This window comes from Cupressus sempervirens, chromosome 1 (genome assembly GCF_028749045.1).
Source record: "Cupressus sempervirens isolate cs-2001-9-10 chromosome 1, ASM2874904v1, whole genome shotgun sequence".
NCBI lineage: Eukaryota > Viridiplantae > Streptophyta > Pinopsida > Cupressales > Cupressaceae > Cupressus > Cupressus sempervirens.
This window is the reverse complement of record NC_143118.1, coordinates 879,834,420-879,847,797: the sequence shown is the minus strand read 5'-3', so window position 1 is coordinate 879,847,797 and position 13,378 is coordinate 879,834,420. Positions and strand designations below refer to the sequence as shown.

The 13,378-nt window shown below is 29.2% G+C and overlaps 1 pseudogene; it reads left to right on the top strand.

Moving 5' to 3' along the window:
• Nucleotides 1–9,741: 9,741 nt before the first annotated feature.
• Nucleotides 9,742–13,175, top strand: LOC149580636 (3-dehydrosphinganine reductase TSC10A-like; annotated as a pseudogene).
• The last annotated feature ends 203 nt before the right edge of the window (nucleotides 13,176–13,378 follow it).

The following is a 13,378-nucleotide window of genomic DNA, read 5'->3' as shown; positions in this document are numbered from 1 at the left end:
GAAAAGAAGAGCACAAATTGTGGAGGAAGAGAAACTTGATTGCAAAGAAATTAAACCTGAGGAAGGAGCATGTCTAATGATGAGGCAAGCATTTGTGCTGATCCCTCACACCTAAGAGCCACCCCAAAGAAAGAATCTCTTCTAGACAAAGATCATGTGCCAATGCAAGGTATGCAATTTGTTGATTGATTTAGGTTCTACAGAAAATCTAGTTTCCTCTAAAATGGTATAAAAAATTAAACTACCTAAGAAACCCCACTCCTTTCCATATCATGTTTGTTGGATAACAAAGGGTCAACAAACCTTACTGATAGAACAAGCATGGGTAGAATTTTCTTTAGCAAATTTCAAGGATAAGGTACTTTGTGATGCTGTAGAGATGGATACATCTCATATACTTCTAGGAAGACCCTGGAAAAATGATGTTGATGCCATCCACTATTACAAGAATAATACCAATTCTATAACGAGGAATGGTGTAACTTTCACAATGAAGCCCATGCCTGATCCTAAAGTAAAACCTATTGTAGTAACCATAGGGGAGAAAGAAATGATTAAAGCCTTGAAGGAACCTGATGCCCAAGGTTTTATTTTGGTCTCTAAGCCAAAGGAAAACATAACTTCTAAGGACAAGGACCCCATCCCTCAAGAAATACAAGATTTTCTATAAAAGTACAGCCAAGTTACCGTAACTAATCTACCCACAAGCCTCCCTCCCATTAGAGATATCAATCACCAAATTGACTTGATACCTGGCTCTTCCTTACCTAACAAGGCACCCTATAAAATGAGACCAACTCAACATGCTGAAATTGCCAAGCAAGTAAATGATTTGTTGGAAAAAGTTCTAATACAAAGGAGTTTAAGTCCTTATGTTATTCCATCTGTCCTTGATCCTAAAAAGGATGAAAAATGGAGGTTGTGTACTAATAGCAAGGCAATAAACAAAATTACCATAAGGTATAGATTCCCCATAGCTAGAATTGAGGATCTATTGGATCAACTAGGAGAAGCTTGCTATTTCACCAAGATAGACTTGAAGTATGGATACCATCAAATCAGAATAAACCAAATGATGAATGGAAGACAACATTCAAAACTACTGAAGGTTTGTTTAAATGGTTAATAATGCCCTTTGGGTTAAGCAATGCCCCTAGCACTTTTATGAGGCTTATGAATGAGATATACATAGATTTTATTGGTAGATTTTTTGTTATTTACCTTGATGACATACTAATATTTAGTCATAGCAGGAAGGAGCATCTTGATCATGTGGAACAAGTACTTCATCAACACAAGTTGGTGATCAACTTGGAAAAATGCATGCTTATGAAGAAGGAACTTGTGTTCCTAGTATTTGTGATCTCATAAAGTACCCTCAAGATGGAACTTGAGAAGGTTGAAGCAATCATCAACTGGCCTCCACCAAAGAACCATGATGATGTAAGAATCTTCCATGGTCTTGCCACCTTCTATAGGAAGTTTATCAAAAAATTCAGTCATGTGTGTGCACCCATGCTTGACACCATCAAAGGAGGAAAGAAGACTAAATTTTCTTGGACAAAGGAAACCAATTATGTATTTCAGTACTTGAAGAATAGAGTCTCTCAATACCCAACCTTGGTTCTACCTAATTCAACAAGGTTTTCACTATGGAAACTGATGCAAGCAATTTGTCCACAGGTGTAGTCCTAAGTTAGGAAGGTAAGGCAATAGCTTTCTTTTCTAAGAAACTAAATGATGCTAAGAAAATATTTTCAACTTATGACTTGGAAATTTATGCCATGGTACAAGCTGTCAAGAAATGGAGACACTATCTAATCCCAAAGGAGTTTGTAGTATATACTGAAAACCATGTATTGATTTTCTTTAATTATCAGGAAAAGCTATCTATTAGACATCTAAAATGGATGGAACAATTGCAGGCTTATACTTTCAACATCAAACATAAGAAAGGTGTCACAAACAAAGTTGCTAATGCCCTTAGTAGAAGGGTTGGTCTAGTTGAATAAGTACAACTAAAAAGTGTGGGAATTAATTCCCTCAAGTACTTATATGCTAATGATCTTGATTTTGCAAAGATTTATCAAGTTTGCATAGAGATGGTTGGAAGATACCATATGGATTTCTCTAAATATCCGATTTAGAATGGACTCCTATTCAAAGGAGCTCAGTTATGCATTCCCAAATGCTCAATGAGGACAAATATCATCAGGGAGAAACATTGTGGTGGTCTAGGAGGACATTTCGGCATTGACAAGACAATAGACATGGTGAAAAGAAGCTACTATTGACCAAATATGAACAATGAGGAAAATAAGTTCATTGAGACTTGTACCATCTGTCAACAAGTCATAGGTGTTTCAAAAAATTAGGGGCTATATCAACCCTTACCAATCCCCACAAGACCTTGGGAGTCAATCTCAATGGATTTTGTTATGGGACTACCTAGAACAAAGCAAGCTTTTGATAGTATTTTTGTGGTAGTGGATAGATTCAGTAAAATGGTCCATTTTATACCATGCAAAAGCATAAATGATGCTTCTCATATTGCACATCTTTTTTTAAGGAAGTAGTTAGGATCCATGGTTTACCAAAAAATATTGTATCTGAAAGGGATGTAAAATTTCAAGGCCAATAATATTATTAAGATGATAATAGTTACATCATTTCTTATAGCTCTTATACTATATTCTATGTTTATAGGATCACTAACTTTAAGTTGACTAATTTTTATTTACTATCTAATTAATTTGTGTGATTATGTTATGAACATCTAAAATCAAACCATTTCAAATTATAATAATAAATTATTCAAATACACCTTTATGTATATTTGTATTAAATTATTCAAATGCACATCCAAAATCAAACTATTCCTATTTGTATTATATTATTTTTTAACTTATTTGAATTTGTTTAAATAATAAGAGCATAATAAAACATAACAAATGAAAATATATACAAAGTTTATTCCAAAAGCTTTTTAACTATCTAATTTTGACACATGATGGTATATTTACATCCATGTAGAATTACTAAGATACTTAAGATGTATATAAATTTTACATCCATTCTACTTTCATAAATTTGCACTTCCTTGAAGTAAAGAAATGGAATTGAGTACCTATGTTTGCATAAAGTTTTTCTTTTATTTAGAATCTTAGTATTTTTTTAAAAATCTTCAAATTAAATTTACTTTTGCGTACTTCAAAAAATTCATGTATTAATTTTAAAAAGTTCAAAATTTTGTGAAAAATACAATAACTAGTTATTTATTTTAACTTATACTTGAAAAAGGTATTAGCTTTGCCAAGTGGGGCTAGTGTCGTCTCTCATTTTAGTCCACACTTATACTAAGAAAATTATTCTTTTGTCTAGAATCGATATTAACATGCTTTTATGAACATTTAAATCTCTTGGGTACTATCATGTATAGTATCCATACTCATATGGCATCTAGAAAAATATTTATGTCATACATTATAGAATCACTTATGCCATCATAACATCTTCATATACCTCTTGCAATAACAATGAAAAAACATTCCAATTGTGGGATATGTCATTCTATTTTTTTGTTGATAGGATGTTGTTTAAATAATTTTGATTAAAGTAAAAAAATAATGTTGGGGGTATTATAATATAGATTTAATGGTACCACTATAAAACCTTTTCTACATATTTACACAATATTAAGGGTCACTAAAAATATATAAAAAATTCAGGATGTGTAAAAAGAATAAGTGGGAATCACTTATCAAGTTAGATGTGCAAGATATCTCAAATGAAGGAAGTCATTTCTCAAGTTGTGAACTTGAATGGACACCTATTGGAGATGATAGTAAACAACAGATAGATTGGTGTGCTACTATCCCTCTTGAGAGGCTCCCTCACTTTGTCAAAGGGGAAGGTTTATTGGATGGTACTGAAACAATATCTATATGTAAAAGGATTTTGGAGAGTAATTTGATAGAGCCTACTAATCATGCCACAAAGATGTATTCAAGGTTTGTCTAGCTTTAATAAATTGATTAAGCATGTCACTTTTTTTTTATATCCATTAATTTATATTTATCACATGTTTAAATAGTTATCATTGTGCTTTTGGGCCACTAGATAAAAGGAATGAACCAAAAAGCAAGGAAAGAAGTCACAATTTTACTAAAAAAGGGGTTGTAAAACTCACTTTAATGTTAGGGTTATGTATGGTAGACCAGATATTGCAATAATTACATATAATGAATTTAGTCATCAAGATGCCAATGGTGAATTTTGTCATGGAAAAAATGACTCTTTTGGTGATCCAAGGAGTAGTTTTGCACCAAGGTTGTCAAATGAATGTAAATTGTATATTGAATCCTTACTATTGATAGGTGTAGGCATTGACACAATATGGAACGACATTACCTAGATTCTGGTTTGACAAAGTTAATGAATAAGAGGGATACTTGTTTGCTAAGAAAGGATGTGTTAAATACATGGAAAAGAGTACGTTCCCTACATTCACAGAAAAATGAGGATGATGCAAAAACTATATGTTTGTGACATATAGATGAGCAAGATAACTTCTTTTTTTATAAAATGCCAAAAAATAAAGAAAATATTTCATTTATCATAGGCATCCAAATACCATGGATGCAAGAGATGATGGTGAAACATTCACATGATTCAATTATTGCAATGGACTCCACATTCTCAACAAACAAATACTGTGTGAGTAGAACAATGTTAATTCTATTTATGGATTTTAATTTAGCCAATCTTAATATATCATTGTTTTTTTAATATGTTGTATCAACTTTATACTTTGCTTGTATTTGATGAACAAGAAGCCAATGTACTAGTTGCATGGGCCATATCCTCAAGAAATAAAGTTGAGGACATAAATGAATGGCTAATAGAGATTTATAAAAGAGGGAAACAATATGGGGAAGATTGGCATGTCAACGCATTCATGACAGATGATGCTAGTGCCGAGATTGAAGCAATAAGGTTTTCTCCAACCTTAGTTTATAGTTAGAAGAATGCAATTTCTTAATGTTTAGTTTATATAGATATATGTTTTCCAATTTTTAGCATAAACAAGTTTCAATTTAAAAATTATTTTATTAGAATACTACTTATGGACTTTGATAATTTATTGTCTTGTAGATTATCCTTTAAGTGCTGAGTGTTGTTATGTATTGGGCATGTGCGTAGGGCATGGTTGAAGAATGTGTACAATTAAGTTAATATTTTATTAGAATATATGAAAAATCACATACATAACATTATAACTCTATACTGTGTTATATAATCTAGATTTCTTAAAAATAAAGATGTTGGAACAAGAATATTTGATAGATTGGGTGAGATAATGTATGCAATACATGAAAATGAAGATGCCATTACTGATTTGATAATGAAGTTCATAGAGGAATTCAAAGAAGAGAAGGAATTTATTAGTTACTTTCAGAATTATTGGTGCCATGATGAGAGTCGCATTGGTATGACCACCAAGATTATCTTTTATATTTTTTTTATGAATTTATATAATTTAAATTAATTATTCTATATGCTAAGATGTCATGTTTTTTTTTCTAGCGATGTGGGCGAAAGGCTTTCGAAGCTTCCCTCATGCAAATCAAGAAACTAATGCTTTGATAGAGTCATATCACTCCCACATCAAGAGTCAACATCTAAGTGATCATTCTAAGAAATGCACAAGAAGAATCGATTGACTCATCTATACACTTCTTCATAGGGTAGAGCCATTCTATAAAAATAAAAGATATTTGCAACAATCTAGATTTTTAACCAACTTCAAAAAGGAAAGATATTACATAACTATCTTAGAAAGATCAAAATTAATACTAGATATTGATTGCTATCAAGATGATCAGCTACCAAACACATATAAAATTAGAAGTCAAACTATTCTAGCAAAATGGTATTTCGTAAGGAACACACACGATGAAGTTGTTGGTAAGTATCATTTAAAATTTAGCATTAATTTATTTACATTTTATTTTTTAAAAATCTATGTTGACTATATTAGTCTCATTTAAAATTACAGAAGCTTCTACTCCATTGGTCTTTGATGATGAGGAAGTCACAGGAAGATCGAGTCATGACATTAATGTCATTTGTAATGATCAATATGATCTATATAGTTAAATATTAAATGGTTTTATGATTCTCAACATTAATTACGTAATATTTCAATTGTAGATGGTTGTATACTTTATGGAAATCAAGATGTGTGTTAGGTTAACATTGGTGAAGGTGACAAAACTAGTAAATTTTAAAACTATCATTTTTAATGAAATTTCAATATTTATCAGTAATTTTAACTTTGTCATTGTTAAATTTGTATTACAGATAATTGGAATTCATCTACTACTATCAATGATAAGTTTCAAAAATTTGTTGATTATTTAAATTCATTGCTTGAAAATTAACCAACTAGTGATTATGACAAAGATAGCTTTAGTCAATCTGTTGAAAAATTTAGAGAAATTCATGCATCTCTTGCTTCATCTTCCAAATTTAAACCAATCCCTGGCTCAGATAACATATCTATGAGACAAACAACACCATGGTTTAGTCCAAGCAAAATGAAAAAAGTTGTTCCATTCAAAAAAAGTGTAAATCCCTCTCTAGAAACTTAAATAGTAGAGTTGAAGAGAATGAAAATTGCAGAAAGAAAAAGAAAAAGAAAAAGGTCACAAATCGCTCAAATATAGCTATTCAAGAAGAAAGAGATATTATCAGGCAACAAGGTGAGTGTATTTTTAAGAAAAAGTATTTTTGTAATTACATAGCAATAATTCTTATTTTCATTTCATGTATTAATCATATGTCATTGTAGGTTTGGGTGATCAAGAAAGTATTCCACGATGTCAATTACCTTTCTCCATTGATCTAAACCATACAACAATTGATGAAGTGGAGTTTCCAAATGGTAAGCTTTTAGCTATTAAGTGTCTTTATTAATTTTATAATAAAATACTTGGTTCGTAGTTCTAACCACTTTTGTAAGTACAAGATACAATTATTAGATATTAACTGTCAATGATCAATACTATCCCTATCCATACCTTTGAACAAGTTATTGTAGGTAGATAGTAATTTTAATATCGTTTAGATTATTTACATAAATTAATTTTATACTTGAACATTTTATCTAAGTTAAAATGTTAAATATAAGTTTTTTTTTGTAGATTTGGATGATCAACAAGAAGCTCAACAACTTATGGTGCCCTTCTCTATTGATCTTAACCAAACATTAACAACAATGGATGTGATAAATACTAGACATTGTAATGACATTATATAAATCAATGAATTATGAGTCTTTAGTTTGTAAATTTATTTTGCGAAAGTTTACATACTAAATGTTCACATTATTGTAGGATTAGATGATGAACAGAAAAATCAAGAATACATGCAACCAGATTCCTTTGAATCTAATCAGGCATCAACAAAAAATGATGCAATATAAGCTAGATATGGTAATGAGGTTATGAAATAAACATAATTATGAGTATTAAATTGACAACTATATTTTAAATTTATTGATGATATATATTAAATGTTAATATTTTTTTAGAATTACATGATCAACAAAAAATTCAAAAAAACGTGCAACCATATTTTATTGATTTTAATCAAACAATAGCAAGAATGAACACAATGCAAAGTAGAGATGGTGAGGAAAATACGAAATGAACTTCAATCAATTGTGTCTTTAGTTTGAAAATGAATTTTATTATTAACACAATACATTTGGAGGTGTTGATGATTTTTATATGGAGGATGGTGATCAACACTTTTTTGTAAATTTATCGAAGTGATAAAATTGATTCCAATTAGAAGAGAGGTTAATATAAGTCAAGACTAAGAGCTTCACTATGAAGGATTTTCAAAACATATTGTATTATTTTATCATCCAAATATTACATCCTTGATTTTGTGCTTTTACAAGGGATTTGATTTTGTTTCGCAGTGAAAGCATTATGATGCTTTGAGTTATATTTTTGGCAAAATAGTTGTTCATCATCTTCACATATTTATGTTGTCTTGAACTTTCCATGTGGCATTTGATTAAAGTTAGCATGTAAGGTTTGATCCAACTTTAGTATTGCAATAACACAAATGTTGAAATAACATATATGTGTACATGGTTATGAATAACATGGTCAAATTAAGCAATTTTTTTGTAACATTTTATATGGTTAAGAATCACGTAATTTTTCTCCTTCTTACTTAGAAGAAAATAAGATGACAAGATATAGAATATATAAAATGAAATGATTAAGTAGTTTAATAGTCTAAGAAATTATATTCAATATGGTTGTCTTATGAATTGATTTGTACAAAAAAATGATACTTGATAAGTGGGAGATCATTTCCATGGAGGAAACTTCGTAGTTAAGTGCGCTCAAGGTGGAGGAGTACTAGGATGGGTGACCTCCCAGGAAGTCTTGGTGCTTCACCCCTGTGAGCATCACCTAGATCCAATGAGTGCTAAGTGATCCATTTATATTCATGAGAGATGGATTCATGTTGAATCACTACTCATGAAACATGGGTCAATGAGTTTGACTCAAAATTACACACTTAAATCTTGAGAGGAATATCACAAATTGATACTCTCTTAGTTTGTTGTCATTAAATAAGTTTGATAAATAAATGTGGAACATATCACAAATTGATACTCTCCTAGTTTGTTGTCATTAAATAAGTTTGATAAATAAATGTGGAACTATTAAATGTTACATGACAATGGAGACAACACATAAACATCTATGTTAAAAAAAACAAACAAGTTTGAAAGCATATGTATGTTTATGTTGTATTTATAAAAGAAATAAAATATTTTTAAATTTTATTTATTTATTTATTATAATTATTAATTTTAAACTATTTCATTTCAATTTTTAAAATTATTTTCTTTTTCAAAATCATTTAGAAATCTTAAATATGTTAAATATAATTATGCAAAAATATTATTTTATTTAATAATGTACAAAATTATTAATTGAATTTCATAATATAATAAATATAATAATCAATTGATTTAATCTTATCTCTCAAACAACTAATTTTTCTTTAAAAAACTTATTACTACTATAAAATAAACAACATTTATTTTATTTCTATATTACTATATATTTAAAATAAAAAAAATTAACAATATAATTATTATAATAAAATTATATCAAATTCTATTTACTTATCTAAAATAACTAATATTTATTATATTATTATTATTATATAATGAATTTTTTAAAATTGTACAACAATATAAATATAATTTAAATATACAATGTAAATATACACTTTAACAATAAGCTGCTGACATACGGCAGAGTCGGAAATGAAATGACGTTTGGGGGTACCTGCGCCTGCTGCCCGTGGGATGGAGTGCCAGGATGGATGGGCCCAGAGGATGCAAATATGTTGCACCGTAGCCGGTGCCTTCCTTTAAACCTCCTGTACTCTTCTTTGATTCATTCCACAACTTAGGTATTCAAATAGACTATGACTGCAATGCATGTTCTGAAATAGGTACTACCAACTTTAATGGAAGCACCATCCTTCATAAATGGTGCCTTAATTAACTCATCAACTCAACTTTTACCGAACCTGTAGCAGAAATAAATAAATGATTCTCCACGGAATTAAACCATCAAGATCACCACTTCGGTTATTTATCCCACTCCAAGCGTGAAGTATTATACCAGAATTCAACGAAGATGAGATCCAAATGGCTGGAATCTGTGGAGGGCAAGCATGTTCTGATAACAGGTGGGTCAAGTGGAATTGGGCTTGCCATTGCCAAGGAGGCTCTCTCTCAAGGAGCGTTCATCACTATTTTAGCCAGAAGCTCCACTAAATTGGAGAAAGCAGAACAATTTCTTGCCAAAGATGGTGACACCAAACATAAAATATTAACCAAGGTTTTATCTCATTACTCCATTTTAAGCTTATCTCAAACCCTAGAAATCTTGACGTCTGAGCTGACTTTTAATTTTTGAATAGATTGCAGATGTGGGTGTTTATGAAAGTTTGGCAAAGGCAACAAAAGAGTCTTTTGAATGGAGGGCTGTTGATGTGCTGGTTTGCAATGCAGCTACTGCAAAAATCGGACTTCTGGAGGACTGCAGGATTGAAGATCATCATGCCGTGATTCAGACCAACTTGACAGGGGTTGTCAATACGTTACATATTGGACTTCCATTGATGAAGCAGAGGAATCCCCAACCTCCCATGTCCATTGTTCTCATGAGTTCTCTTGCTGGCCTGGTATGTTATGCCCAAAACAATGTTTTCAATACTATTTACTTAGAACCTTCATTTTATGAACTTTTTTTTTTATTGATTCGAAGTCTTCGTTATCTGAGACCAGCATTTTTAATTTTTCATTCCTCTTTTTATCAGTATGCCTTATTCTTCTCTTTCTGTACTATTTAAACAAGTTATCAGTTTCCCAACTGAAACTTTTACTAGACTAGAGTTTCTAGTAGTTGATAATTTTAACAATATTATATCACTAGTTGTAATTTTATAGTAGTATTGATATAGACTCTTCATTTTGAATGAAACATCACCAATCATGTGATGTCACATGAGTGCACTAGTAAAACACGACTTAGTTAGCAAGTATCAGTTTTAGTTTTTGTAAAAACTTTGTAGTGACTCATAAAAGTAGGATACTCAACTATTGAATCCTCTCTCATGATGTTCAAGAATTTATGATTTTCTTGGTTGTATTGTTCTGTATGCAGCACGCTGTGTATGGTGACGTCGTGTATATTGCAACCAAATATGCCCTAAAGGGACTTGGAGAAACTCAAGGCTTGAATTGATGCCTTATAACATCAGAATTAACATAGTCTTTCCAGGATTTGTAGAAACACCAATGCTTGATTATAGTAAGTAATTCTAATTTTTTCTTTAATGAAATTAATATTTTATTTTATTGATCTATAATTTTTAAATTCAACATACATAAAAAAAATTTGATGATTTCTATTTTCTATTTTAGATTATGTCTATAATTTGTGTCTATATAATTAATTTTTCAGATTTAATAATATTTAAAAAAAAATTTCTTAAAGGTGCTAGCTTGTCTGGTTGAGAGCGGTTGCCTGAAGCTGTGGGTTCCCCATGGTCTCGGGTTCAAACCTCCCCACGATTAACTGGTGGATTAGTCTCGCCTCTTTCGAATACCTCTGTGTTAATTAAAATAATATTCTTTAGAAATTATTATACATTTATGAACAAATGTAACATTCACTTTCATTTAATTGTACAGCATATTTAACATTAACTTTTAAGATTACATAATATAATTTCATTTTTTACTTCATTATAATGATGAATTATATAAGAGAATAGTAAAATAATCTTCTATTAAAAAATTTAACTATTACTTTCTTTTATATTACTTATTAGTCCAGCCTATTTATAGGCTGAGACTTATGTTTTCACCTGATTTTAGCCTATTAGTTTGCCTTAAAAGCTGTGCCTTTGCAAAATATTAAAAATGATTTCCAATGTTTGAAGTGTTTTTTTTTTTTTGAATTTCTTGAAAAGTATTTCTTTTTTCTTATTGGTTGACCTTATTTTTGCTAGGGGTTTAATTAATTTTTTATTCTGAAAATTACAAAAAAATTGTCTAATCAACTAAAAGTTTTTTTTTAAAGTAAATTTAAGTCTCCATATCTCTAAACTTTCTCTTTATATATTATATGCTATATAATATATATAACTAGTAGTATGGAAAAAGGAAAGGACTAAGAACTAAATTATAAAATTTATTATAGAAATTAATTAAATTTTATAAATGTTATTAAATTTTATTATATACTTTATTTTATATAATAATTTTTTTGATATATATATATATATATATAACCCCTAATCTCCTTTAGTATTATAATTTTAAAATGAGATTTAAGTTTAGCATTCAAATTAGTTTTACAAGTAAAGTTAGAGTTTAGTATGGGAATTCAATTAAGATTAGATTTACTATTACGTTAGGTTAGGGTCAATAATAGAATTGCATTTAGAGATAAGCACCACAATATTTACCCATTTAATGTTTATATTGAAAAAAAAGTTTGAGTAATTTTTTATTTTAGTAGATAGTAATGAAATACATATTATTTAAATAGATTGATAGTAAATAGGCTAGAATAAATTCATAAATTATGAAGAAAATTTGAAGTCATCATATATAAATGAAATCATTTAAGTCAATTGATTTAAAATAATATTGTACCTATTGATTTAAAATAAAAAATATATGTTCAAACAACACTTTCCTCTAATTTTCTCTAATTTTCTATTTCATTATTCTATGTTCTTATATTATAAAAGAATTAAATTTTATTTTAAAACTTATAAAATTAATTTATTTGATTTACTCTTTAATAATTATTAGTTTATATTACTTTATTTTAATTTTCTTCTACTAATTATTTACAATCATTTACTTATGCCAATGTTTGTTCAATCTATTCAAACAATATTTATTTTTTTACTATTAGGCTGGACTCTTGCTGTAACACAGCTCTTGTTCATTATAAAAAAATATAAATGTTTTAGATTAATCGATTAGATTTTTTTTATCTAAATCTTTGTCAACATGATATACATGATATAGCACACTAAGATATAAAAAAATTACAGTTGCTTTTTGTTGTACTCATAGATTCACACATTTTCCTTTGAGGTTTTATTAAAGTATAATTTTCAATAAAAAACTAATATTAAAAATTGTGTTCTATCTGGTTTTTTTTTCATGTTTGTTAATGTATTCTTCAAGTTATCCAATTTAATTTTTTTCTCATATTCTCCCAATTTATACAGGTGGCTTGGAAGAGGATTAAGATGTCTTGCAGGTTACTAAAGCCACAACATTTTACAATCGAAGCCAAGCTGATAAACCAGAGCATGTTGCGAAATATACATTAGAAGCAATAAAGAATGGAACATTTCTTGTCACAAGCCAATTCATTGGCCTTGCACTATCGACATTATCTCGTGGACCTATGCCTGCAGATTCACTTGGAAGGGCTTTGGTTGAATTGATATTATTTATTCCTATCAAAGTCTTCAGCTTCTTGGCAGCTTGTTATGTTCATTATGTTATAAAATTTATAAAAAATAAGAAATGTTAGAAATTTTCAGTTTATATATTTATTATTGTAAAAATTTATTGCTACTTTTTTATATATTAATATATGTCATGGTAAAATTGGAATATTTTCTATTTTTCTTTACTAGTGGAGAATCATTTTGTTTATTATAGTGTAAAAGTTAGCAAATAATGTAATTTTTTAATATTTGATATGTACAAATAGTAGCATTAATATTGTTTTGT